Genomic DNA, 27,759 nt, shown 5'->3' with positions numbered 1-27,759 from the left:
GAAAGGCTTCGTCAGTGTAGTCGCTAGCAAAGTCGTCGTACAACTGGGGCGAGTGCTAGTACGTCTCTCTAGACCTGCCGTGTGGTGGCGCTCGGTCTGCAATTACTGACAGTGGCGACACGCGGGTCCGACATGTACTAATGGACCGCGGCCGATTTAAAGCTACCACCTAGCACGTGTGGTGTCTGGCGGTGACACCACACTTTCCATGCACTAAAACGAACCAAGTAAAGTGGCTTCGATGCCAGATGGTGCTCTGTTTGTTCAGAGACGGCACAGAGAACATGAGTGCCAATGGCCATGCCAGTTCCCATCAGATCACCAAAGTTAAGCACTGTCGTGCTGGACTAGCACTTAGATGTGTGGCCATCCAGTTTACCAAGCACTGGTGGCAAGTGTGCTCTCAGCCCTTGTGAGAAGAAGTAGCGGCTCCAGGCTCATAAAGTGGCATACAGCTTGGAGAATGGTGTGATGACCACATGCTGCTACATATCCGTATCCAGTGATGCCTGTGGGCTGAGGGTGACTTGACGGTCGGTCTGTAGCGTGGGGCTACCATGGCCTGTTCGGGAGGAGTTTACTTTTAGTTTTGCACATCAGTAGGGCAGCTTTGCAGGTTGAGGCCGCAGATCAGTCATAACGATATTCTGATCCCTATATAAGATAAAACATTTGCTATCAGGTTATACCCTTGTGCTCCTTGGTTCCCCCACTCCCTCTCCCCTGGGGAGTTGTATTCAAGGTCATGATGTGACTCTATAGTTGTCATGTGTCATGAAAATAGCGGCGAACCATGTCTCTCTCCTCCCCATCTGTCAGGACCAATGAGCACTTCCTTCATACCTTAAGTAACTGGGGCACTGGAAAGGGTTACTATGGAGCTGGGCAGCATAAGAGAGTATATTTGTTAATAACAAATTCCATCATTTGAGTTCTTTTGTTTACAAGAGTACACTACTAGTCTCATTACACCATATGTTATATACAGGGTGATTCAAAAAGAACACCACAACTTTAAAAATGTGTATTTAATGAAAGAAACATAATATAACATTCTGTTATACATCATTACAAAGAGTATTTAAAAAGGTTTGTTTCACTCAAAAACAAGTTCAGAGATGTTCACTATGGCCCCTCCAGACACTCGAGCAATATCAACCCGATACTCCAACTCGTTCCACACTCTCTGTAGCATATCAGGCGTAACAGTTTGGATAGCTGCTGTTATTTCTCGTTTCAAATCATCAATGGTGGCTGGGAGAGGTGGCCGAAACACCATATCCTTAACATACGACCATAAGAAAAAATCGCAGGGGGTAAGACCAGGATGCTTGCTGGACGCGTGCTACATTTTCATCACTCGTTCTCGGCCGTCCAGAACTTTTCCCTTTGCACAAACACCCATTCTCTGTAAACTGTTTATACCAACGTTTAATACACCACCTATCAGGAGGTTTAACACCATACTTCGTTCGAAATGCACGCTGAACAACTGTCGTCGATTCACTTCTGCCGTACTCAATAACACAAAAAGCTTTCTGTTGAGCGGTCGCCATCTTAGCATCAACTGACGCTGACGCCTAGTCAACAGCGCCTCAAGCGAACAAATGTACAACTAAATGAAACTTTATAGCTCCCTTAATTCGCCGACAGATAGTGCTTAGCTCTGCCTTTTGTCGTTGCAGAGTTTTAAATTCCTAAAGTAGTGGTATTCGTTTTGAATCACCCTGTATTTTCCATATGGTTTTCATAATTTTCCGATATTGAATCTGGATACTGTATGGTACTGAGCAGCATAGGCAGAAATGTTGAAGTTAGACATTAGTAGGTGGGATAGGCCATCTCACTCTTATCAGTTTGATTGACTACTTAATTAAATTGATAAATTAATTAACCTCTACCTCTCTGATAAACCCCTCTCCCTTCCAACCATCCCTCCCAGAAACTGGTGGGAAAAAGACTCAGTTGATCGGTCATTTGCAGGAAAATCGATTGCTGTGTATGGGGCATTGCTTAATGAATTTAGACAATCTGTGGATTACTGTTTATTTCAACTATTTAGAGGATTCAAAGTAGTGTATGCAATATATAGAAATTGGTGGCTCTTTGGTGGAGAGGAATGATCACATAACAGGATATTGTTTACTTAAAAAAGTTCAAATTGTGGGTTTTGGATTTCTCTTGCTCATTATGCTCTTATGTTTGGAAACATGTAGGTGTTGTAAGAAGTAATTACATGGGGCAAAGATGTAGCATAACCTAATTTTCCTGCACTGTGTGTCTTAACCTAATATTCAGCCCTTTGTCAGCACTTATCCTACTGTTCTGTTAAGTGGTTTTTTCATGTCACCCACATTTTCTTAAATTACTGTACCGCCATTGGTACCAAATTAAGTAATTAGTTATGTCCTCCTACCATTTTCTGGTACGCTTTTGGAATTACACATGCTTTTGAACTCTATTTCTGGGGCATTCTTCTTTGTCACCATCCCCTTAATCTATTGTACTACGTTTTGCAAAAAAATTGTGCAAATTAACCTGTTGTTCTGTACTTAATCTGCTGTTCTGCTCCATGTCATCCAACCACCAACGCCCTCCCCTTAAGGGGGGTAGGACGTCAAACGTGCCGACTTGGAGCATGAGAGGCACCACAGACATTTTATTTTCTACTGTCTATACTTTTACAAGTAAATTCATAAAACTTTGTCAGCATCACCAGGATGGAGTCAGGATTCACACTGAAAGCAGTGGAAGTGCAAAAACATAATAAAAAAATTTTTTTTAGATATGTAATTTCATCATTTTTTTCACTTACTGTTGGCTGCATTTGTTGCAATAGGTAAATTTTTCTTCACAAGTAAGAGAGATTCTTTGATGAATTTTGTACAGCATACAAACCATACTTACAGGTATATGAAACTCTAGAATTTTCCAAATCTATTAAAAACTGTGGTAAAAATTGAGATAATTAACTACAAAATTTGATTTTTTTCTAAACATAAAGCTTAAAACGTAACAGCTCATTTTTCATAAATTAAATAGATTCTAGAGTTGCAGACACCTGTAAGTATGGTTTGTATGCTGTGCAAAATTCATCGAACAATCTGTCTTTCTTATGAAGTACAGTGTTCCTATAGATACAAGCGTAGCCAATAGTAAGTGAAAAAATAATGAAATTTCACATGTAAAAAAAAATTATTTTGTTATGTTTTTGAACTTCCGCTGCTACGAGGGTGAATCATGAATCCTTCCTGGTCATGCTGAGAAAGGTTTATGAATTTACTTGTAAAAGTATAGACAGTGGAAATTAAAATGTCCTGTGGTGCCTCTCCTGCTCCAAGTCGGCACGTTTGACGTCCTACCCCCCCCCCCCCTTAATTATTGTACCACTAGCACCACGTTGATAGAAAAAATTTATGCAAATTAAGTAAATCGATATGCTTCACATGTATGAGATCATCCTATTGATCAGTGAAATCTATGGAATAGATTTTAGACAAAAGATAGCTAATAAACAACCACATCCCCCAATCGATGCGCGATGCCAATGCCAGGGTCTGGGTGTACCAGCAGCCCCCACGAAGTGACGACATGTCTGTCAGCTGCTAAGCAATGCACAGGTGTCCATTCAGGTCCCACAAGTATGTGGTGGTGGCATCCCTTTCATACTTGACACCTCAGTATTTTCTCAGACTGCTCATGATGTCATTCACTTCGAATATAATTTGTTTAAATATGTTTAAATTTGTATAAATTTTCAGAAATTTTGTTAGATTTGTTGAAATTTGTTTAAGTTTGTTATCTACCTAAGGCATTAGTGTCGTGTTACCGCCACAAGAGGCTGTGATATCAGTGCTTGTTGAGCTGTCGGTGTTCAGTTAGCGAGATGTTGGTGCCAGACATGGGGGTTTTAATAGCTGTATCACATGCACCCATTCAGCCGAGGAGTGTATCGACAGCTCACTGCATGAGGAATGGAAGCGAGCATTAGTGCTTGGACATATGAAGAGGAAGAATATAAGAATACCATCCAGCAAATAAATGCTTTGCATTAAAGATGCATTACACACTGCATGGAAACATCTAGGCCTGCTGGAATTGTCTGTCATATCTAAAACCTCCCACCACACAAGACACAACAGCCTCCGATCCACCATGCCAAATAACTTACCTAGTTCGTGAGTTCACAAATGGTTCAAATGGCTCTGAGCACTATGGGACTCAACTTCTGAGGTCATTAGTCCCCTAGAACTTAGAACTAGTTAAACCTAACTAACCTAAGGACATCACAAACATCCATGCCCGAGGCAGGATTCGAACCTGCGACCGTAGCGGTCTTGCGGTTCCAGACTGCAGCGCCTTTAACCGCACGGCCACTTCGGCCGGCGTGAGTTCACAGCTGGAAGGCGCAGCGATGGGTCACATGATCGTGCGTTCAGTCCATAGGAGCACATCATCATCATGACGTCATGTGTTTTTCTGAGATGCACAACTGCCCCAGCCTCCTCATCCCCCCTGGCGCTCTGGAGGGGGAAACTGGTGGGAAAAGGAATCAGACTGTTCTGGGCTACTGGAGAGAGGAAGGAGTGTACTTTATTTATGTTTTGAACAACTTTTTTAGGCACACATTTCACCTAGTTTCTTTATCATGCTGATACAAAACACTCACCCTGCCAGCGGTCTGGAGTAGGAAAATTGGCCGAAAATGGAATCAGCCTGTTCTGGTCTGCTGAAGAAAGAAACAATTGTAATTTATTGCTTCTTGGAACAATTTATTTAGCGACTGATTTTACCTAGTTTATTTATTACAATGATACAAAACACTCACCCTGACGTGCTTGGGGTCACAATATACAGTTTACAGTCCTGGAAACTACTCATAAGTAATGCATTACTCTGATGTACAGACACGCAGACAACTGGTAAAATTTCCCAAATAATCCAGTACACGCCATACAGAAGTGCAAACTACTCCTAGATCACCGAAATAATACACGCAAACACGCTCACAATGCTTAAACACCCGAAAATAATTCAGAGCACAAACACTCAGTGCACGTAAGAAACCCAACTTATCAGCGACTTGAACACTGATTGTACTGGATGGAAAGCCTATGAGCACCCCCCTAACACATGCGCACTGTACAGATGGGAGAGAGGAAGGTTTCACTTAGTTTATCAGCAAAATCTGTACAGTTTTTCACATTCGACTGAGAAAATTATCACGTCTGTGAGGACATTTACATGGAAACTAGAAAAATAAGCAGCGGAAACTGATTTTCCACTCAAGAATAATGATGTTGGTGATGTAACAGATTCCAAATCACCCCTATAATTTACAAAGTCAAATAACGTATTTCTCATATCTATAGAACCAGCAAACGTGTCTTCCATGCGCTAGATGCACAGACCACAACCGATCTTCTCTCAACTAAATAAAGACGTGAAATGCGAAGAAGCAGTCAGCAGAACAATTTACATGGGAGGGAATAATGCCTAGCGCAAACACACGTCCATATTGAATCTTCTCAAATTTCCGCTTGATCACCAAATCTGTCCAGCACATACTAATTATTAGTTCGCTATTCGGCTGTCTAGAGGACTACACGGTCAACTGAACTACATTCCTGCATTGCAATAGCCCGCTCAATTTGGACGGCCGCTGCCGTTAGTGGGAAATGTGTATCATTCCCGCCTAGGCCACGCATAGACGAATCATCCTTTGAAATCGGTCACGTATATATTTGATCGATATACTTACAATTAAATGTTACGACTACGGATTGAGTTGAGTGACATTCAACAACGAGCAAAGTATCGGAAATACACCCTGTTGACGGCTGTGTCTCTGGAAATAGAAATATCTGTACCATTCTTATGACTTGACATACTCTTCCCTTTGCTATCACAGTATTCGACGTCAAACCCATACCTTCCTTACGAGTGGATATAGTTATCTCCTTTGCACATGTCGGAACACAAACACATATTTTATAATCCTGATGCTCATGGCGAACCTATCATACATCCCCTACTACTAAGCATAATACGTCGTCAATAGCTGATTTCTGACGATACGAAATAATACAGACCGAAAATCAACGATTGGTGAGCATCTATCATAAGTTTTTCTTGTGAGTGGTACCACTGTGTCCTAGAAAGAGAGGCGTAATCGCCTTACAAACTGGCAGATGTTAAAAAACACGACCGTTGTACTATCACAAGCAGTCTTGCTTCTACAGGTGCATACAAGTACCAATGTTAAAAGCTATACTGTCTTTATAAATCGAGGCACGACATAACCTCTGCATGAGGTGGTTTTTTTTTGACCAGACAAATACCGTGACACTGAATATAGACGGTGATCCCTGGAATATATAGTATCAGACCAGCAGTGTGGTTACACGTCGGCGACGGTGCAACCTCGTAATAAAATTACCCATTTACAAAGTGATTCGCCTATGAAACGTGGTATGAAACAAGTATTTCTAACTCCCTCACGCCACTGCCACTAGATATTTCTCCAGTATTTGTAATGCATTCTGTCTCGAAGCCATGTCAGAGGTTCAGTGATATGTCCACTGCGCTATAGGCGATGGTTGATTGAGAAGGATCACAAACAGTAGGTGGTGAGGTCATAAGAAATCTCCACTAACTTTTCAGATCTCTAATGCTATGCTGTCCGCTAGAAATGCTGTCTGGGATTTGGAATCAAGTCTTCCCATTCAAGCAAATACCTGCGTTGGATCCTATGGAGAAGTCCTTTAATAATTACAGTCACTAGTGAATCATATTTCTGGCACTCTCATATCTCGAAATGAGTCACCTTTCTCGAACCCATCTGCTGCCGTATAATCGCAGCCTCATTTTAAGTATTCCCTATGCATCCCGCAACTGCCCCCTCAGACTTTGCGCTACCATCGCTGCAGCTTTGCGTATGTGATCGTTCCAATGTAAGTCGGAACTGAGTAGAAGTCGGACGTAATTATATCTACCACCTACTGCATCCCGTGTAGAAACAGGCTAAGCTACGTTACTGCAACAGAATTGTGTTTTGACCATTACATGGAAACGGGAACAGGTTGAACGACAAGGTATTTGCTACTGCACTATCGTGCGTCCCCAAACTAAATACAAGTACTACAGATCCGTGTCCATTCATATCTATCTCCCCAGTATGACATCTTCGTTATTCTGTACCATCCAACAGAGAAAAATTATGAACTATAAAAGCTCCACTAACTTCATCCGATAGAGAACTCGATAAGATTTTAACCACACCCCTTCCTCCCATATATGGAAAACAAATACCGCAAGCATGCAGGTTTTGAGCATACGTGACGATCCTATTAAATATAAAGGTACTGATCAGCTGCACAGACCAGCTTAATGTTTCATCACCTGTACTGTAGGAGGATGATCGTGTCCCACGGATTATGCTGTAAGTCGCAAGACCCTGTGACCCTGTCTCATCGTTTGAAACGTTGTTTTCTTCTGCTCTAACACGCTTTGTACACTGCCGAAGATTTTATTTTGCCGCCACGACTTAGAAGCCAGTGTCACGTTCTAAACTGACATTAACACGTTCTGATCCACGGCCCCTCACAGAAAACACAAACTATGAGCGGCTGACACTTTCTGCAGGACCTGACCATCATTTTGCAGGACAATGCTCAAGCACGTGCAATGCAAGCTGTTACTGATTTTTTTGTCTGATGGGGCTGCTAAGAACTATACCAACTACTGCACTCCCTTGACGTAAGCCCTCGTGAGCTCGACTCGATTTCTTAACTAAAGGAAACACTTAACAGCATTCGATTCGGAACTGCTAGAAATTCGTCGGGCAATAGACCGCGCCGCTCGAACTGCCAGCACAACTGGTGGCACTGCTAAGAGTATCCTACGACTTCCACATCGCTGGTAGCGGGTTATACACAATGATGGTGACTACTTTGAAGGTCAGTAAAACTTTTAAACACGCATCTATTTTTTATGAGCTGTAAATAAATAGTAGCCACTATTAAAGTTAAGACCCCGTACGTAGAAAAAACGTAATCATTGTGTAGATGGGTTAATCGGTCGACAGTACCTGTAAGGAGTAGCTAGAGGGATCCACAGCGCATTTACCTTACCAATGGAATGATAGAACATTCTAGAGAGACAAGACGAAATTGTGGACTCCCGCTAATTCTGTATTTGTGAGGAAGCTGTTGTAATATTGGTTGGTGTTTGTGTAATGTTTAATTCCATTTATCGTACATTTAACTTTCTTCGGTAGTTCTATCCATTGGTATCAGTTGAGGGAGGTTTACTGCCTTGGATGCATGTACCATGGAGGAGGATGTGCTATCACTAAAGAGAGAGTGAGAGAGAGAGAGAGAGAGAGAGAGAAGGAGAGAGGGAGAGGGAATTAGGGGCGGTGATCCTCAGATGTTTACAATCCCGACTGCGTGCCTACTCCTCGCTACGATTCTGTACGGGAGGCCTTGTCTATCACACAGCTGAATAATCGGGGTCGGTCAGATATCTGCATTTTCCTGTCTGCCTGCGACATCTGTAGCAGTCCACTTGCGAGGTTTCAGTTAGTTTACAAATTACGCCGTCGCTGCGCTTGAGCTCCGAGGACACAGCTGAGTATGCGATTTTGGTGTGCTGGGTAGCACTGTGAATGTTGTTCGTTGCTGTTGGACGCTTCACCCCCAACTCACGACTCTGGCGTATACACCTCACGGCGCAAACAATATAGTGTGAGTCCAATCACATTTAAAAGTTTGCGTGATCGATAGTGTAGCTATAATGACCAATATCCGATGGTATTCTGCTGCTGTAGTGAATAATCATCGTTAGTAAAAAGCAGTTGCTCTTAGTGGTCGTATTGCCTGCGAAAAACGCATTCCAGTGTTTGTCCTACATAGGTTTAGAAACACAAATACAGATTTATCTAAGGTCCAAACTGGCTTTTTCCGGAGTATTAAATACTGTAACCTGTGTGGTAGTGCTATGTTCCATAAGATCAGAGTCTATGCTCTGTTTGATTGTATTTCTAATTATTTAACATGGGAACCCATTACATGAGCCACCAATCAGCGATGCTGACACCTCTACTGTACGTAGGGTGGATGGCTGTCTTTCTGTCGAAAGCAAACCAGTGTGGGCCGCTTACTTTATTAGTTGCTATTAGGATAGTGTTAAGAATATTCTAGTTTAGTGACATCAAATATGAGAACGCACAGAATAACTATTCATCCCAAGAGGGAGTGACTGTCTTCGTGGCAGAAGTAGACAAGAATTTTTACGTTCGTGATGCGTAAGGTAGATAATTACGTTGAGCAGACCTACACTATGTGATCAAAAGTATCCCGGAAACCTCGAAAATCATACGTTCTTCATATTAGGTGCATTGAACTGCCACCTACTGCCAGGTACTTCATATAAGCGACCTCAGTAGTCACTAGACATGGTGAGAGAGCAGAATGGGGTGTTTCCCGGAAATCACGGGCTTCGAACATGGTCAGGTGATATGGTGTCACATGTGTCATACGTCTGAACGCGAGATTTCCACACTCCCCAAACATCCCTAGGCCCACTGTTTCCGATGTGATAGTGAAGTGGAAACGTGAAGGGACAAGTACAGCATAAAAGCGTACAAGCCGATCTCATCCGTTGACTGACAGAGACCTTCGACAGTTGAAGATGGTCATAATGTGTAATAGGCAGACATCTACGCAGACCATCACACAGGAATTCAAAACTTCATCAGGATCCACTGCAAGTACTATGACAGTTAAGCGAGAGGTGAGGAAACTTGGATTTCTTGGTCGAGCTGCTGCTCATGCATTACGCCGGTAAATGCCAAAAGACGCCTCGCTTGGTGTAAGGAGCATAAACATTCGACTACCGAACAATGGAAAAACGTTGTGTGGAGTGACGAATCACGGTACACAATGTGGCTATCCGATGGCATGGTATGGGTATGACGAATGTCCGGTTGACGTCATCTGCCAGCGTGTGTAGTGCCAAGCCGGCTGGAGTGGCCGAGCGGTTCTAGGCGCTGCAGTCTGTAACCGCGCGACCGCTCCAGTCGCAGGTTCGAATCCTGCCTCGGGCATGGATGTGTATGATGTCCCTAGGTTAGTTAGGTTTAACTAGTTCTAAGTTCTAGGGGACTGATGATCACAGAAGTTAAGTCCCATAGTGCTGAGAGCCATTTGAACCACTTTTTGTAGTGCCAACACTAAAATTCGGAGGCGGTGGTGTGTGTTATGATGTGGTAATGTTTTTCATGGAGGGGGCTTGCAACCCTTGTTGTTTTGTGTGGCACCATCACAGCACAGGCATACATTGATGTTTTAAGCACCTTCTTGCTTCCCACTGTTGAAGAGCAATTCGGGGATAGCGATTGCATCTTTCAACACGCTCGAGCACCTGTTCATAATGCACGGCCTGTGGCGGAGTGGTTACACAACAATAACATCCCTATAATTGACTGGCCTACACGGAGTCCTGACCTGACTCCTATAGAACAGCTTTGGAGTGTTTTATCGTGGAGGCCGATTACACAAAGAAACAACGCTGCTTTCAACCAATCTGACGATGTAATTCAGAGTTACTCCGCCGGATGATTGAAATCATCTAACCTGCCCATGTTACTTCTTATAGAATTAAGTTTGTGAAAGTAGCTTTCTCATACCCTCACAGCTATGGGTGGTGGAAATATCGTCCTTCCAGATCTTTTACGATTCCACTACACAGCGGTAATGGCAGTATGGTATTATCAACGTTTGGTCTGCGAATCAATAGTTATTTATCACGTACATAAATTGTTTAGGGATTTCGTGGCGTGCTATGACAAAAAACGAGGTTTGTCTTACAGTCTGAGACACTGCCACTTTGATTTAATAGATGCGGACTGTAATTATCTCAAGACTACTTCTACTTCCAAATTAGACACAGATTTAATATGTTTTATTAAATGCTTATCCGGACCCTGGGCTGCTTATTGCTTATAAGGGGATCATGTGAATTCGGTATCTCTCTTCTCAGGACGCACGCACAGTAAGGCACCAAGTGCCACTAACAAAAAGCAGAGCTACAGAGAGGAGAGCATCTAACTGTACAATTTCTATTTTCCCTTACGTTATGTTGACTATCTATGTCAGTTCTCAGTACTTTTTTTCACGAAAAACAGCTTTGGCCAGTTTCAGTTCACATAACACAAGCATATGGATTAATGCTACCAGCAAAAAGTCCAGCATTACGTTACTGGTGCCTTGGAGAAGTCTTCGGCTTAATAAGGAGTGTGTTACAGCGACAAGGGATTCACAGCAACGAAGCGTATATTGGTACAACGTTACTGCTACAAACCTTATACTGCTACAAACTTACAACAAAAACTTAGGTCGATTTCCTCTGGTGAGCGTGTAAGCGTCTGCGAGTTGCGACTGGTTGGCCTAGGTGGTCCAGAGAGAAAGGATTAAGTGGTGGGGAGGGCAGTGCTTGGCGCTTCAACTGTAGACAACATTTGTCTGCAAGGGCGCCGGCGAGTTACGACAGGTTTTTCTGTGGCGGGATACCCTCTCAAATAAATGGTTCAAATGGCTCTGAGCACTATGGGACTCAACTGCTGTGGTCATAAGTCCCCTAGAACTTAGAACTACTTAAACCTAACTAACCTAAGGACAGCACACAACACCCAGCCATCACGAGGCAGAGAAAATACCTGACCCCGCCGGGAATCGAACCCGGGAACCCGGGAGTGGGAAGCGAGATACCCTCTCACTGAAGCATTGAGCACCATTTATGCCGGCCGCCAGGGTGGATAAGATTACACATAAATTGTGCAAATCTCTCTACCTCGTCTGGTGAAATGGTCTGGTGTAATGTCAGGGAAACAAGCGGAGCTCACTTATTCGCGGCCTGGTGGTCACAATCGCACGATGAGTGGCATACCCTACCAGGATCTCGCCTCACTCGTTCGATATGTGAGTCCTGGGGCGAGTTCCCCGTTATCTAGGTGTATGCCAGACTTACATATTTTCATCGACGTGTCGGGATCTGCTTGCCGTTATTAACGTGGGGAGGAGATCTCTCGGAGAGAACTGATGTAGCAGCAATGTCTGGCGCCAGACCGGAGAGGTTATACCTCAAATTTTCGACAGTTCGTCGGTAGTGTGTCCGCAAACATCAGCGCTCTCGGCTACACATTTCCCTTTCTCACGTCTCTAGAGGCGTATTTTGTAGCGCTGTGCTACACACATACAGAAACTTTGGTTGGAAGCATCAAAATGTTACTGTGACGTCCCATAATCTTGTAATGTAGTGGTGCTTTACCAACTGCTCTGCCGGCCGTGGAGGCCGAGCGGTTCTAGGCGCTACAGTCTGGAACCGCGCGACTGGTACGTTCGCAGGTTCGAATCCTGCCTCGGCCATGGACTTGTGTGATGTACTTAGGTTAGTTCGGTTTAAGTAGTTCTAAGTTCTAGGAAACTGATGACGTCAGAAGTTAAGTCCCATAGTGCTCAGAGGCATTTGAACCTACTGCTCTGTGGTATTTGTCTCATTTACACCCCCCTGGCTAGAAATCGGTAGCACGTTTAAAATTCTCTATGACCTCACTATTTGTACGAATGTTTTCACTTCCAACACTATGACATTCAACATTAGTAACAGGGTGGTGTCTCTGCACTGACAAATAAATCGGCAACGTGCTGCGTTGTTATCTACTGACAAATTCACGACGTCTACGAAACGCGTCACGACGTGCCACACCACGGTGCGCCACTGTGATGTGACGTCATGACGTGACGTGAGGCGATGTTAACACCATGTTGACACATAACTCGCATCATTGGGTACAATGTGTAAAACTGCGTAAAATAAAAAAAAAATAAAAAATTCATAAAATATGGGTGAATGAGATTACTTACGTATCTGCCAGTGAGGCTTCTGCTAGTGGTTATAAGGACGGAATATTAAACTATTGTAAAAGAAATAGATCTCAAGTAACATATTTGTTATTAACAAGCCGGCACGGAATACTACCTAACCCTATGCTGTCCAGCTCCAGAGTGTCACAACTATAACAGATGGATTTGGGGAAGTGTGCTTCAATATTAGTGATATCGAATTAAAGCCCATAGTGCATTGTGATTGCCTGAGAGCATCATAACGTCGTCGCGACGTTGGGAAGAGAGCCATGTATCTTGCGTAACTGGACAAAAGAAAATCCGGAAAAGCGTGAAAATAGGTAAAATTGGGGAAAATGTTGGATAATATCGAATAATAAGAATCCGCCTGGATGTAGTCTCGGTTCGTTCCACGTAATACAAAACAGTTGTTCACAAATAGAACCCAACTGATATGGCATAATGTAATTTATTACGAACAAATCGACACAGGCTGCAACTTCTCCCCCTATGCTACCCAGTTGCAGAATGGATCCAGTTATAAGACAGGAACATTATGGGAAATTGTTAAAAAATACGTGAAATGTGGGATAATGAGAGTACTTACATATCTGACTCAATGTGGCCTCTGCAGGTGTCACATAATACTGCTTTTAACAAATAGAACTCAGGTGACGTAATTTGTTATTAAGATATTGCCATTTCCTCTTCCTATGCTGTCCAGCTCCATAATAACGCCTCACACTTAAGTGTCCCAGTTAAAAAGATTGACGAGAGAAGAGGGTGATTAATCCTCTTGCTTCAAAGGGGCAGGGTGAACCGCCATCTTTATGATGTGACGACTTCAGAATAACGTCATGATCTTCGGTGTAACTTGCACAGTTGCCTGGGTGACCTTGACCAATTTCCGGCCGTTCCCTGGGAATAGAGAATGGCGAAACAAGGACCTCCAGTGTATAACCTCAGACCGGTTGTCCTTCTCTAGAAATAAGGAACTAGTTATAACTGATCCAGTGTTCACAAAAATAGCAGCAAAAGAATACAACATACTATACTGGTTCAGGTATATGGATAACATCCTCTGCTTAATAGATGTACCACAAACAAAAGTTGAAGAATTACATACTGACATCAATAAGGTACATAAAAATATAAAACTCTCAATGGAAAGAGAAGAGAACAATCAAATAAACTTTTTGGGTATACCAATCAAAAATCTAAACAATAATCATATGATTGAAATTCACTATACATCCGCAGCAACTGACGTTATTATCCCCCAGTATTCGTACCATCCACCCTCACAAAAGCAAGCAAAACTTAAACACATGCTCCATAGACTCAATACAGTTTCACTCAAAAATGAAAGCTACCAAAAGGAACTGGAGATATTAATGCAGGTAGCCCAAAACAATGAGTACAATATTGATATAGTCACAAAGCTAAACAACACAATCAAATATAAAATATAATCAGGAAGCGCAAAACCATTGATAACATCGCAACAGGACCATATACAATCAAAATCACTTATTATCATAACAACTACACAAAATTATTAGGATAACATAAGAGAAAACAGAAGATGGCACTTAATGACATACAAATTCTATCAAAAAATACACCATAAAACTGACCAAAAACACGGATATATATCAGAAAGCAGGTATATTCAATTACAGTGTAACACTTGTGTTGGCAGGTACATAGGACAAAGAGGTAGAATGTTTGATGCGAGATACAAAAAATACATTAGAGCCTGGAGGTATGGAAACACCACTCCACATTTGCAGAACGACTAAGTGAACACAATCACGAACCAAACACTAGAGAAGAAGACATCAAAATAATTAGAATCAACAATAAAAGACATCTCATAACCCTGCAAGAAAATTATCACATACAGAGAACAGAAGCAGAAAAGTAAATCGTGATGAACGATCACGCACGCATACCAAACAACTCGTTGTTTACGCTAATAAATAAAATAATAGAGGAACTCCAGAACAGAGGACTATTATCATGACAATAATGCCTACCCACCATTTGTACACTCGTGTTGAGAACAAACAGAACACCTTTAACGACTAGAGATAGGACGTTCATAGTCTCATGATATGTACATTAGTATGTTCTGTAGAAATGATTAGCGACTGAGTCACCCCAGTTCAGCATGTGTCCTGTTGTCTAATAGGCACACATTCGGCTATGATCCCTAATAATTTGTTTCATGCAAGATGGGATTGACGTGTATAAGGTGCGAAAGGCGTCCTTTGGTATAGACAAATGGTTCAAATGGCTCTGAGCACTATGGGACTTAACATCTAAGGTCATCAGTCCCTTGAACTTAGAACTACTTAAACCTAACTAAGCTAAGGAGATCACACACATCCATGCCCGAGGCAGGATTCGAACCTGCGATCATAGCGGACGCGCGGTTCCAGACTGAAGCACCTACAACCGCTAGGTCACAACGGCGGGCTGGTATATACATCAACGCTACATTAAATTGGTACTGAAGTTCATCTCTGGTGGTTGGCAATTGGGCGCAAGGCTGCACCTGTCGTTTCACCACATCGCACAGTTTTCCAATGGGTGATCTGACGGGCCATCATCCTGTGATGCTAAGAAGACACGAGATCGTTGAGCAACATGTGATCGTGCATTGTCTTGCTGAAAAATGGCATCTGGGATGTTGTGCAGAAATGGTACGTCAATGGTTCACAGGATGTCATTGACGTAGATCACACTGGTCGCAGTGACCGGGACACACACCAGCTGTGATTCGTGGCTGTACCCAATAGCACCCCACACCACAACCTCTTGAGTTGACGCTGATTGTCTTGTTTGAATGCAGTCACTGTGATGCGGCTCCCCCGGCCTGCAGTGAACCAAAATGCGGCCATCACTATCAATAAAACAGAACCCGGATTCGACCGAATACACTACCTGATGCCATTGTCCTCTTTCATGTATGTTTCCCCACATTCGTCAAAGGTAGGACGACGAGTATCTAACCCATGCCTTAATAAACGGCGACGGACTGTTATCCTTGATAAAGTACGATGTGTTACACTATTCCACTGTTGCCCTAGAGCAGATCTGTCCTGCAATGCCATTTGGATGAGGCGTCAATCATCTCAGGATGTGTGGTCTGTTCCGGTGCGACCTGACCCGTTTCGTCGTGTTACACGGTCTTCTGTGAACCTTTCTGCACACACCATCTGCACTGCCGAAACACTTCGTCCCACACGAGCAGCAATTTCTTGGATGGATGCATGACAGTCTTTTATGCAAACAATGCGCCCTCGTTCAAACTCACTGTTTCGACGGTACAGTTCGAGCATACATCTGCAAGGCGTCCGGCGGCTGTGCTCAAGTTACACTGATCCATTACCTACGGTTTACAGCGACAACGAGAGCCGCAGGGAAATTTTACTGGTAGCTGGTGTTGTACCGCAATGTCGATGTTGACCTTGAAGCTGCAGGCCGACATGGATCAAATTCCACGCATTTCTGCAGAACATACTATTATTGTACATGTCCTGTGAATATCAGCGTCCTAACTCGAGTCGTTCACGACGTTCTGTTTCTTCTGAAAGTGAGTGTAATTTCAGTTCAATCTTGAAGCTGGTTTCGGAGTTTTAAAAATAAACTTAATGTGCACCGTTGAATATATACGATACTGGGTTCAATGCTGACTGGCTTTAGCTCGTTTCTTTCTCCTAAATTAGGAAGTCGTCTCACTTTTACGGTTGATGAAGACGTTTAGGGCACACGGCTTGTAAAACTTTTTCAGTAAGTTTTCGAAATGATTCATGCACACACGCCGTGGCGGCTCATATCAATAGTGCCACTCTCTTGGTTTATCTTTCCTGCTACGGTCAGGGCGGTAAGCAGCGCCCTCTGGGGCCTACGCGAGGAGTATCGTGGCGCGGTCCTGGGGGGGGGGGGGGGGGGGGTGCTTCGGGACTTCGGGACGTGGTGGAAGACGGTTGTCGGGTTGACGCAGCGAGTGTGGGACCGAACCTACCGAATGTGGAGATATACAAGTGGGCGCTGAACGAAAGGCGCCGTAGCAAGCAGCGGGAAGCGGGCGTCTTGTAATTTGTGTGAAGGAGTAACGATTTTGCATCGGATGTCCCAGTGGTTCCCGAGAGTTGCAGTGGCTCCTTTCGGAGAAGAGAATTGGTAAGAGCTTGTGTCTATGCTCTTTTCCGTACGATGTTGCTCCCTGCTGTTATAAACGGGTGAAAATCAGGCGCTTGTATTGACTATACGGGAACTGGTGACATAAAATTACATTTGTGATTGAGTCTCACTTGTACTGTGACAATTTAGAGGCGAAAACTGTGGTGGTTACATTAGGCCTTGTTCTTTGCTGCGCTACTAAGGGAGTCAGTTATTTGGGGTAACTGAGGGAGCACCATTATGTTGGTCTAAGTGATACGTTCTCCACGTTTTGTCTATGGCTTTGCGAATCGAAATCGTGGAGGAGTACACGTGTGAGTAATTTGCTATTGTATTGATGGTTATGTTGTAAAGACTGTTCTCTGCTGTGTTAAATCACGCGCTGGTTTGTAGCCAATCTAAGCAGAAGTTACCATTACTAATTGCTTACGTGCTACTGTCCTTATGATTGGCGTTGCTTGTCTTTTGATTGTGGATGTGCTCACGTTTAAAAAAAATTACGGCTTCTATTCATAATGGTTGTCTAGTAAGGAAACTGCTTAAGCTTTTATCATATGCTGGTCTGTTTGCCTATCGCATTGGCTTTCTATGCAGTAACTGGAGGAATGTGTATGGTGTTTCAAGATTGTAGGGTGACTAGTATTTGAACTGGTGTTGAGGTTAAGGGCGAGATCAGCATCCCGCAAATCCGCACGCTGCGCGTGGTTCAATGTTCCGCTATTGGGGAGCCGGCTCTCTGTTCTTGGATTGTGTAAGGATACGTGATGGGTGCATCCTGTAGTTTTTCGCGTGCGCGGGGTGTCGGTGCCGTCCTAGGGCTAGACTTGTGATGTATGTTATGTTGAAAGGGAATTAACTGTACCATACTCAAGAGAGCTTTTAGTTTGTTTTAGGTCTGTACATGGAATGATGTTCATATTTTGTCGATTGCGGCAATAACTTCCTGTGTGGGGAGATGCTCTGAGGGACTTGTATTGTACTGTTGCAGTGCAATCCATCTGAAACGTGCTGCTTAAAGCTTGGGACTACAGCTCCCTGGTGTTATATATTACTGTTTAATCTTAAATGTCTTGGATGTAATATGGTTGTTGAGGATTATGTAATTAATTTTGGGCGCTGGTTCCTTAAAGGAAGTATTTCGTTTCAAAATACACTCCTGGAAATTGAAATAAGAACACCGTGAATTCATTGTCCCAGGAAGGGGAAACTTTATTGACACATTCCTGGGGTCAGATACATCACATGATCACACTGACAGAACCACAGGCACATACACACAGGCAACAGAGCATGCACAATGTCGGCACTAGTACAGTGTATATCCACCTTTCGCAGCAATGCAGGCTGCTATTCTCCCATGGAGATGATCGTAGAGATGCTGGATGTAGTCCTGTGGAACGGCGTGCCATGCCATTTCCACCTGGCGCCTCAGTTGGACCAGCGTTCGTGCTGGACGTGCAGACCGCGTGAGACGACGCTTCATCCAGTCCCAAACATGCTCAATGGGGGACAGATCCGGAGATCTTGCTGGCCGGGGTAGTTGACTTACACCTTCTAGAGCACGTTGGGTGGCACGGGATACATGCGGACGTGCATTGTCCTGTTGGAACAGCAAGTTCCCTTGCCGGTCTAGGAATGGTAGAACGATGGGTTCGATGACGGTTTGGATGTACCGTGCACTATTCAGTGTCCCCTCGACGATCACCAGTGGTGTACGGCCAGTGTAGGAGATCGCTCCCCACACCATGATGCCGGGTGTTGGCCCTGTGTGCCTCGGTCGTATGCAGTCCTGATTTTGGCGCTCACCTGCACGGCGCCAAACACGCATACGACCATCATTGGCACCAAGGCAGAAGCGACTCTCATCGCTGAAGACGACACGTCTCCATTCGTCCCTCCATTCACGCCTGTCGCGACACCACTGGAGGCGGGCTGCACGATGTTGGGGCGTGAGCGGAAGACGGCCTAACGGTGTGCGGGACCGTAGCCCAGCTTCATGGAGACGGTTGCGAATGGTCCTCGCCGATACCCCAGGAGCAACAGTCTCCCTAATTTGCTGGGAAGTAGCGGTGCGGTCCCCTACGGCACTGCGTAGGATCCTACGGTCTTGGCGTGCATCCGTGCGTCGCTGCGGTCCGGTCCCAGGTCGACGGGCACGTGCACCTTCCGCCGACCACTGGTGACAACATCGATGTACTGTGGAGACCTCACGCCCCACGTGTTGAGCAATTCGGCGGTACGTCCACCCGGCCTCCCGCATGGCCACTATACGCCCTCGCTCAAAGTCCGTCAACTGCACATACGGTTCACGTCCACGCTGTCGCGGCATGCTACCAGTGTTAAAGACTGCGATGGAGCTCCGTATGCCACGGCAAACTGGCTGACACTGACGGCGGCGGTGCACAAATGCTGCGCAGCTAGCGCCATTCGACGGCCAACACCGCGGTTCCTGGTGTGTCCGCTGTGCCGTGCGTGTGATCATTGCTTGTACAGCCCTCTCGCAGTGTCCGGAGCAAGTATGGTGGGTCTGACACACCGGTGTCAATGTGTTCTTTTTTCCATTTCCAGGAGTGTATGTGTTCTATCAGAGCCTATTTAAATATGATTTTAACTTATCATTCAAAATTTCTAGTCTTGCTTTCTTAAAAAGCTTTCAGTTAAATGATTGCCATTTGCCTGTTTAAATGTTTGAGTGACTTAAAGGAAAAGAATATTATTTTGTAATTTTGTACTGATTGTTCCTTTTGGGTATACCTGACTTATATGTTCAATAAATGAGTGTCCAGTAACTGGTGATGCACTGTTCTATTGCTAGCCTACCTCTTCCACTCCACAGCCTATTGAGCTGCTTTGTGTCGAAATTGAGTTCAGAAACCCCTTCTGACCTGACACCTCACTCCCACTTATTCAAAGTCTGTATGAATACTGAACTTTACACATCTTAATAACAAAGTAACCACCAGGTTAATGAACGCTGCAGTAAAGAAAAATCGTAACGTCTTCTCTACTTGAGGTGAATGTTATTGTTTTCAACGCCATGTTTGCCTCACGTGCTGCATGCAAACAGAACGACTACGAAACTCAAAATGACTTCACGTTTACACGAAGGCTCGTGCACTGTAGGTTACCCTTCCTGCCTGTGGTGGTTTCAACCCCTTTGTAGGTGTCGCAGGTAGTGTGGGACTTGTGGCCAAGCATTTTTGTACCGTGGGTTTTCCGACCAGAGCCTCCTGTTGATTTGCACCAGTTGTCCACCAGCAGCGGAAGTGACGCCACCGTCAGGGTGGCAGTGCCCTCGCCCACAGCCCTTGTTCCCGTATACATCCGTAGGGCTAAGCTATTTGAATTCTATACAGGGCCGGTAATGAAAATAATTACAAGAAAAGGGAAGGTATGCCTTCTGGAGGTTAGTTACCGCTACCGGTAAACGGAAAACGTGATGCTTATACAAACTGCTTGTGCATGAACTCCGAATGGGGTGAGTGCCGAGGCCGTTTAAAAATTGCATGTGGCAGAATCATGGGAAGAACAGTGACGTTCTTGCCCATCTGACTAAGCAGATTTGCATTTTAAGAAAGGCATGTGTAGGTGCAGGGAAAGAGACCACCAAGAACACACAGTGCTTGTTTTCCAAATTTTTAATGAGGGATTTAAAGATCTGAAAGAGCAAGTTTTAATTTCGATGCATGTAGCTCAAATTATGATAACGGCAAGACTTCATTGCGTAAAGCAAGAAGGGAAGCTGTTGGGACGACCAAAAACCCTGGCACCAGTTCGCAGATTCAACTGAGGGGAGATGCTATGAAACTGACTGGAGGTAACAGTGTTTTTGCAAATTGACGATGGCTCTGGTTTTGACAAAATAATCCCGGTTTTTGATTGTGTGGAAGCTGGGAAAATTCTGTGTGAAAGGGGAACTATTGTCGTACAGGGGTGAGGTGGGGGGACAGGGGAGGTCATCTGACAGTTGTTCGGAACAATTCAAACAACTATACACGTTACACATTGACATCGAAATCACAGAAGAAGAGATTTCCTGCTTTATTTATTTTGCTCCCAGACACAAGTCGAAAAACTTACTCCATGCGGCTGTGGTTATTAATAATGAGAAAATGCCCGTGGAGAAAACGTAATAAAGTTAGCTGACTATCTGTCAAACACTACACCCAACATGTTAGTACACCAGTTGAAATGTTGAATGTTTTTAACCAGCGGGATAGAACCACGAACTCTGTCGAAGTTTGGCGTACGGTACGATACGAAACTCCCCGATAAATCAAAAACATCAGAACGTATGAAGGAGGAAGCAGTAAAAGCTACATTTGAAATTAAAGAACAATTTCATTGCCCTGCCCCTTCATGAGAGAAAAAAAAGATACATAGCTTTAAACAAAACGTAAAATTATATTGCAATAACGAATTGGGTGACATAAGAGGATGTTCAAATCATGGCTTTGACATAAAAGAAGTTGAGTGAGAATTTAGAATTGATAAAATAAAATGATAAGTTTAATCATTCTATCGAGTAATGTTGACTCACCATGTTAGCCGAGAGCTCTAATGCGCTGCTTACTGGTCTCGGGTAGACGCGCTTGCCCACGATCGAATCCACCTGTCTGATTAACGACGAGGGTCAGTATGCCGGCCAGCCTGGATGAGGTTTTTAGGCGGTTTCCCAGCCCCACTAGATGAATAACGGGTTGGTCACCACGTCCCGCCTCAGTTACACGACTCTAAGGCATTTGAAAGCATTCGCACTATTTAATGGCTTATACTGGACTCAGACAGCTGGAGTACACTAATTCAGTCCTGGGGGTTCGTGGTGGAGACAGGAAGGGCCTCCGCCCACTCCCCAACACTAACAATTTCCAAATCCATAGTGACGAGGCCGACGCCATGTTGAAGTGAGACAAAGGCCCAAATGAAATGATGATGACGTTTTTATCGAGTAATGCTGTAGAAAGGAACGAAGTTGATGGTAAAAAAGAAAATAGTCAGAAACAAGAAAAATTAAAAAGATACTGAGCATGCCTTTGTATTAGCCAGTCCTATGAATGGATAAAATGTGAAAGGGACTGTTATTATTGACAAACGGTCAGCAGAGGATCTTCCACTATTACAGCTTTCATTGACGGTCGGTATCGTCACGGCTGAAATATTTGTCCTCGGAAACACCACGTTGACGCAACAGGTCGCGAAGCCCAGGGCCGGCAAGCCCACGACACTGAATGATTTCGTAATGGTTTCGGCTCGCGGCATCTCTGAAGCCGAACACGGCGTGGAAATAATTGTGATTGTTATTCCAGGCCTTATTACCGACAAGTTTAAATATTTTCTTCAAAATCATGCTTATACATCAGAATTTCTGACAAAACCTTACACTCACTGCTGTTGGTATATAACAGCGGCTCACACGGATCTCTGTTGAGTCCCCTTTTGTAGAAGGTGAATACAGGATATATTGTAACGACATTAAGCATGTTTCTGAAAGTACAAACGTGTGCCGGTTATATGTGCCTGTATACTTACTCGATTAATCTGAGGGTGACACTTCTATGACTGAATAGTAGATTAAGCAGTCTCTTTGTCTGAAAGATCAAAACCGTTAGTAGTCAAGCTGTTGTTAACTGTCTAGTTCTAGCCTTCGCAAGGAAGTGCTGCACTATAACAACACCAACGGGTCAGATACGCCCCTTCACAGTTTTGGCTAGAGTTGGGCTAAATTGCTGGCGGCGTTTGTTGACTTAGAACCGTTTAGGCGCCTACATCTTGATTGCTAAGCAAGCGACGTTGGACAGCTACTTGTCATACTAAGTGCAGCATCTCAAGTGTAGAGGTTTTGGTTTTATTTACGCTATACCGTGCCATTATACAGTCGTCGTCCAGTTATCGATGCATATTACGTATATGGCAGTGCCTTGAACTATTTAGTAAGCGAGACAGAGAAGTCACACACCGTGCTGTACGATCTTGCCATAATATCGATCTTTACTTATGAGATACATGATCAGGCTTGCAGCAAATTAAACTCTTAACCTAGATTTAGCTAGGATTGTGAAGCTATTGTCGTAGAACCAGATATGTGTGGAGGACAGTCTACACCAACGACCTCAGCTGTTAATACGACCGACCTCTTTCCGTCCTCGTGGACAGCAACGCTCATAATTCTTTCATGTCGTGAGAGTTGTATTGCGGAGGTACACAAGCTAGGAAAATGTACAAACTCCTGGCGGAAATAAGCATCTGAATCGGGGAAGTGTAAGCGACGAAGAAGGCCTCATTATGCGTTTAAACTGCCGCCGACATCGTCTTTATAGTGACTGATTCTAGAAGTACTGTACATTTACTAGAATGTAAGGATTGGACCTCAAAATGTAAGCGATATTTCTCTACAATATAGACGTCCAAAATTACTTTGAATCAAAGGACACACCGCTATCAGGCGGCTGGGATGGCCGAACGGTTCTAGGCGCTTCAGTCTGGAACCGCGCGACCGCTACGGTCGCAGGTACGAATCCTGTCTCGGGCCTGGATGTGTGTGATGTCCTTAGGTTAGTTAGGTTTAAGTTGTTCTAAGTTCGAGGGGACTGATGGCCTTAGAAGTTAAGTCGCGTAGTGCTCAGAGCATTTGAACTATTTGAACACCGCTGTCACACAGCATGAGATAATAGGCCAAGTGGAAAAGTCATGTGTGACAGGAGGTCACCGTTTCTTTACTTTAGTACCACTGACGATGTCTTTACCTTGAAATAGCAGACATTATTGGAATGGAAAGAGATGTGATAGTCGCTGCAATTCCAAAGATACGACTCCATAAAATACTACAGCTTCCAGCATCTAGAAACTATGTATCTCTCAAGCTAGATGTGTGTCACAGACGAACTTTCCGGCCTCGACCTCTTGATAAGCGGAAAATGCTTGATACTTTTTTAGTCACTGCAGGAATTTGTCTTCCCACGTCTATATACGATAATGCTTTGGCAGGTAGGCATAGCGGAGCACGTCATCCTACCGACATTTTTGGAACGCGCTGGGTGGATACCTAAAGAAAACCGAAAGAGGAACCTCGGAACATCTGCGTAGTTTCTATCAGAACTAACGTTTTTAAATCAAGTCTCAGCACTTTCAGCTTATGCCGCGCTTACGGATATATGAAGAACAATTATTAAACTATTATAAAACTGCAATGTAAACTATGTCGGGCAGTGCAACAATCATTAAATATATTTTGTTATCTCGCAGAGCACAAATAAATATGTGAATAAACACAGTGATTCGTTGAGCAGTTTTCTCACGCGACACTCGTGAGTAGTGAGACTCACATGTCTCCTGTATCGACAATGGAGCTACAGCCGGGGTAACCGCGGAAACACTAATTTGGTGCTAAGCAGTCAGACAAGATGCTTGTTCTCGTGCTTATCACTGCGCTCGACGACGTCGCATTCGCGATTCTGTGCTGGTAAGTCGCCGCCAGCTCTCGCATCCTCGCACACTCGTCACTCTAAACGCTGTAGGCCGGAATCGCTGCGTCAGTCGCGCGTTTTGGTCGCAGGCGAAATGTGTGACTGGCGAGGCATACAGGCACCAGTTGCTCTCGCGTCTCGAAGTTCTTACAAACATTCACTCCGAAATACATGTTTCGTAAAACCTTTCGCTCCTTTGAGCTCTTAGTATTGCTTATTGTTAGTAAACCTAAATAGTTACCCTTCATCAATCGTAATTAAAATGCATGTACTTCTCTTTTCTATTTCAGGCTTTTATGGCAGCTCATACTCTCTACAGAAATGTAAGTACCAAGTCTTACTGAATAATAGAAGATAAGTTCTTTTAGTTATATATGTTACGTATAATGGTTTACGATAGCTCGTCAGTGCTTGCAAAGAGGGGAGATACATATATGATCGCCAACCACAGGCTCAGGGTGGACACAGCAAAGAGGTAGACAGTTGGTGGGGCTGGTCGTCTCACTGGTGACGTGACTGACGTAGAAGCAGTCCGTAGCTGACTCTGACATTGTAGTGTGACACCCGGCAACATCTGTCCGCTTGGTGATGATAGCAAATTAAAACACGACCGATTTCAGTCCCCTCAGCAGACGTCATGTAATGATCAATGTGGCGACCACGATTGTGTAGGGTAGCAATATGCAGTCGACGAGATATGCCGGAAATGTCAGCTAGTCACTTTAGTAGTAGTTAACTACCAGGATGAGAGACCGACGTACTTCGTTAAATTGTACTGAAGCATCGTTTTAACATATGTTCAATGTCGCTTGTGGCACAGTAAGTAGTACATGACAAATTCACCCTTGTGATATGGTGTAGTATACCTGTGTGTCGCACCGTTTACTTGTAGTCTGCAAACGCTTAGTGTAAGATCATCAAATAATGTGTTTTGGAAATGAGTCAGCTTGGTGCTGATAATACTTTTGATAAGTTGGTTTGTTATACGTACTCCTTAACAGAACATGCCACGCCACAATCATAAATTTTTAATAGTTTGAAAAATCTCTTCACACAAGAATGACACTGTTTAAGGGTAATATATTTTAGAATAGTTTTCCACATGATGTATTCCAAAACAATTCAATTTTTTTTTAGATGGCGATCGGAAATGGACTTGCTGGAAGCTGATTTCGAGGAATATGTACTGGACATCGAGGCTGACCTAGCAGAAGAACTGGACCTCTTCGAGGTTATCCCTGACGAGATGGATTATTCAGAGACAGATCTATGGTGGATTGACGAACTGATGCCAGAAGAAGATTGGTTAGCCGATGTGAGGGAGATGGTGGAGGACGAAGACGCTTCTCCTGAGGGAGAAGTCGTTGTCATACGGATACATTTCTTTGGTGTAAAGGAATTTGTATTTTCAAAACGTAAAGTAATGGCTTTCTTTGAGTCTTTACTAGGTCAAGAAATAAATAACGTTTGTTAATTTTTGAAACTGTTTTTATTAGTTCCATGGTCCAATAGCTAGTGTTAAAGACTAGTAATGTTCATGTTCTGTGTTCAGCTTCCAGAAAATACTAGAAGTCGTTTGGTCATTTTTTCACCTCTATGCAGTCGCCATGTTCGTCTATGGAAAATGTAGAAAGGATGTAAAAATTATAACATGAAGAAAAAAAGAGCAAACATTTCATTGAGAAGTTGTTTACTCTTAATTTCAATTTATTAGCAAAGTAATGGAATAATATTTTGGCAGTATTGACTACAAAAAAGTTATTCTGAGGTTACATAAAATACAGGGAGCGAAACGTTGTGTACAGCTTGGACAGAAATCAGACTTTAGTTGTAAAAGTGAGAGAACACGAATTACAGGCATCAGCTGAAGTGTGACATGTTTGTAATCTACCCTTGCCTATGTTATTCAACCTACTTATGGAATAAGAAAAAAAGAAACCAAAGATAATTCGGAATGAAAATTAAAGATGGGGTCAAGAAAGAAAACCTTTAAAGCTTTTGATAACATTGTCACTCTGTCAGAGACGGCGGTGAACTTTAGGAAGATCACTTGAACGAAATGCATAGTGCATAGGAAATAGGTTACAAGATGAAGGTAACTAAAAGTGAACATGAGTACTAAGATGTTAAACTGAGACACTTAAAGTATTAGACTAGGTTACTGTTTTCTCAGAAATACACTTTAAGACATTAAAATAAATAAACGATGCACGACGAAGAATTACGCAAATGGGAAGGAAATCGAGAGAAGTGATGACGAGACAGAAAGCTGATTACAGTTGCAGAAAAATTGCGAGATTTATTAGAGAGAAAGAGTTTCACTAATTGGGCTAGACAATAACGCGTTGGTCCACTTCTGGCACTTATGGAAGCAAGCACTTATTTGTAGGGCATTGATTGAGAGAGCAGTCTTCCTGAGGGATATCGTGCCAAATTCCGTTAGATCACCATAAAATTATCTGATGGAGGGCCCTACCCATAATGCTCCAAACGTTCTCAATAGGGAAGAGATCCAGCGACACTACTCGCCATGATAAGGTTTGGCAAGCAGAACGAAGACATGCAGTAGAAACTGTCGCCGAGTGCGGGCAGGTATTATTTTGCTGAGATGTAAGCCCAGGATGAGTGATCATTGAGGGCAACAAAACGAGGCATAGAATGACGCCGAAGTCCGCAGTGCCGTAAGGATGGCGCAGGTGACGACCAAAGGAGTCCTGCTATGAAATAAAACGGCAGAACTCCTGGTTGTTGGGCCACATGGCGGGGAACGAGGACGTCGTATGTCAACGCTCGTTTGAGATCTAGACATGTCTTGGCTGGTCTTTGGGGCCTATTTCGAAGGAGGACTCATCACTGATGACAGTTTTACCACAGTCAATGAGATTCCAGGCCGAATGGCCCGACACCACTGCAGATGCGATCGTTGGTGTACAGAGGTCAATGGAGGTCGGCGCAAGGGGCGCCGTGAATTCAGCCCCTTCTCTGTGAGCCGCTTAGTAACGGTCATTGTGATCACTGAAGCATCAGTTGGACATCGGATCGATGACAGTGATGAATCCGGGGCTCTGAGGGCCGCTCTGACGATTCCCATTCCTGCCAACATCGTCGAATAGTGGCATCGCTGTTATTCAAATGTTGAAGGATTCAGAGATTACTCCAACCGGCTTCTTTGAACCCATCTACACGTCGTCTCTCAAATG

At 43.8% G+C, this 27,759-nt stretch overlaps 1 long non-coding RNA gene across 1 annotated transcript; it reads left to right on the top strand.

Annotated features, from left to right (window-relative positions):
- The first annotated feature begins 7,836 nt into the window (after nt 1-7,836).
- Nucleotides 7,837-25,907, top strand: LOC126191490 (uncharacterized). Its single transcript, XR_007538359.1, has 3 exons — nt 7,837-7,958; nt 24,850-24,882; nt 25,697-25,907. It is a non-coding gene; the product is annotated as an uncharacterized LOC126191490 (long non-coding RNA).
- The last annotated feature ends 1,852 nt before the right edge of the window (nt 25,908-27,759 follow it).

Source organism: Schistocerca cancellata, chromosome 6, assembly GCF_023864275.1.
Source record: "Schistocerca cancellata isolate TAMUIC-IGC-003103 chromosome 6, iqSchCanc2.1, whole genome shotgun sequence".
Lineage (NCBI taxonomy): Eukaryota > Metazoa > Arthropoda > Insecta > Orthoptera > Acrididae > Schistocerca > Schistocerca cancellata.
The sequence above is the reverse complement of the archived record's forward strand: the minus strand, read 5'-3'. Positions and strand labels throughout refer to the sequence as shown.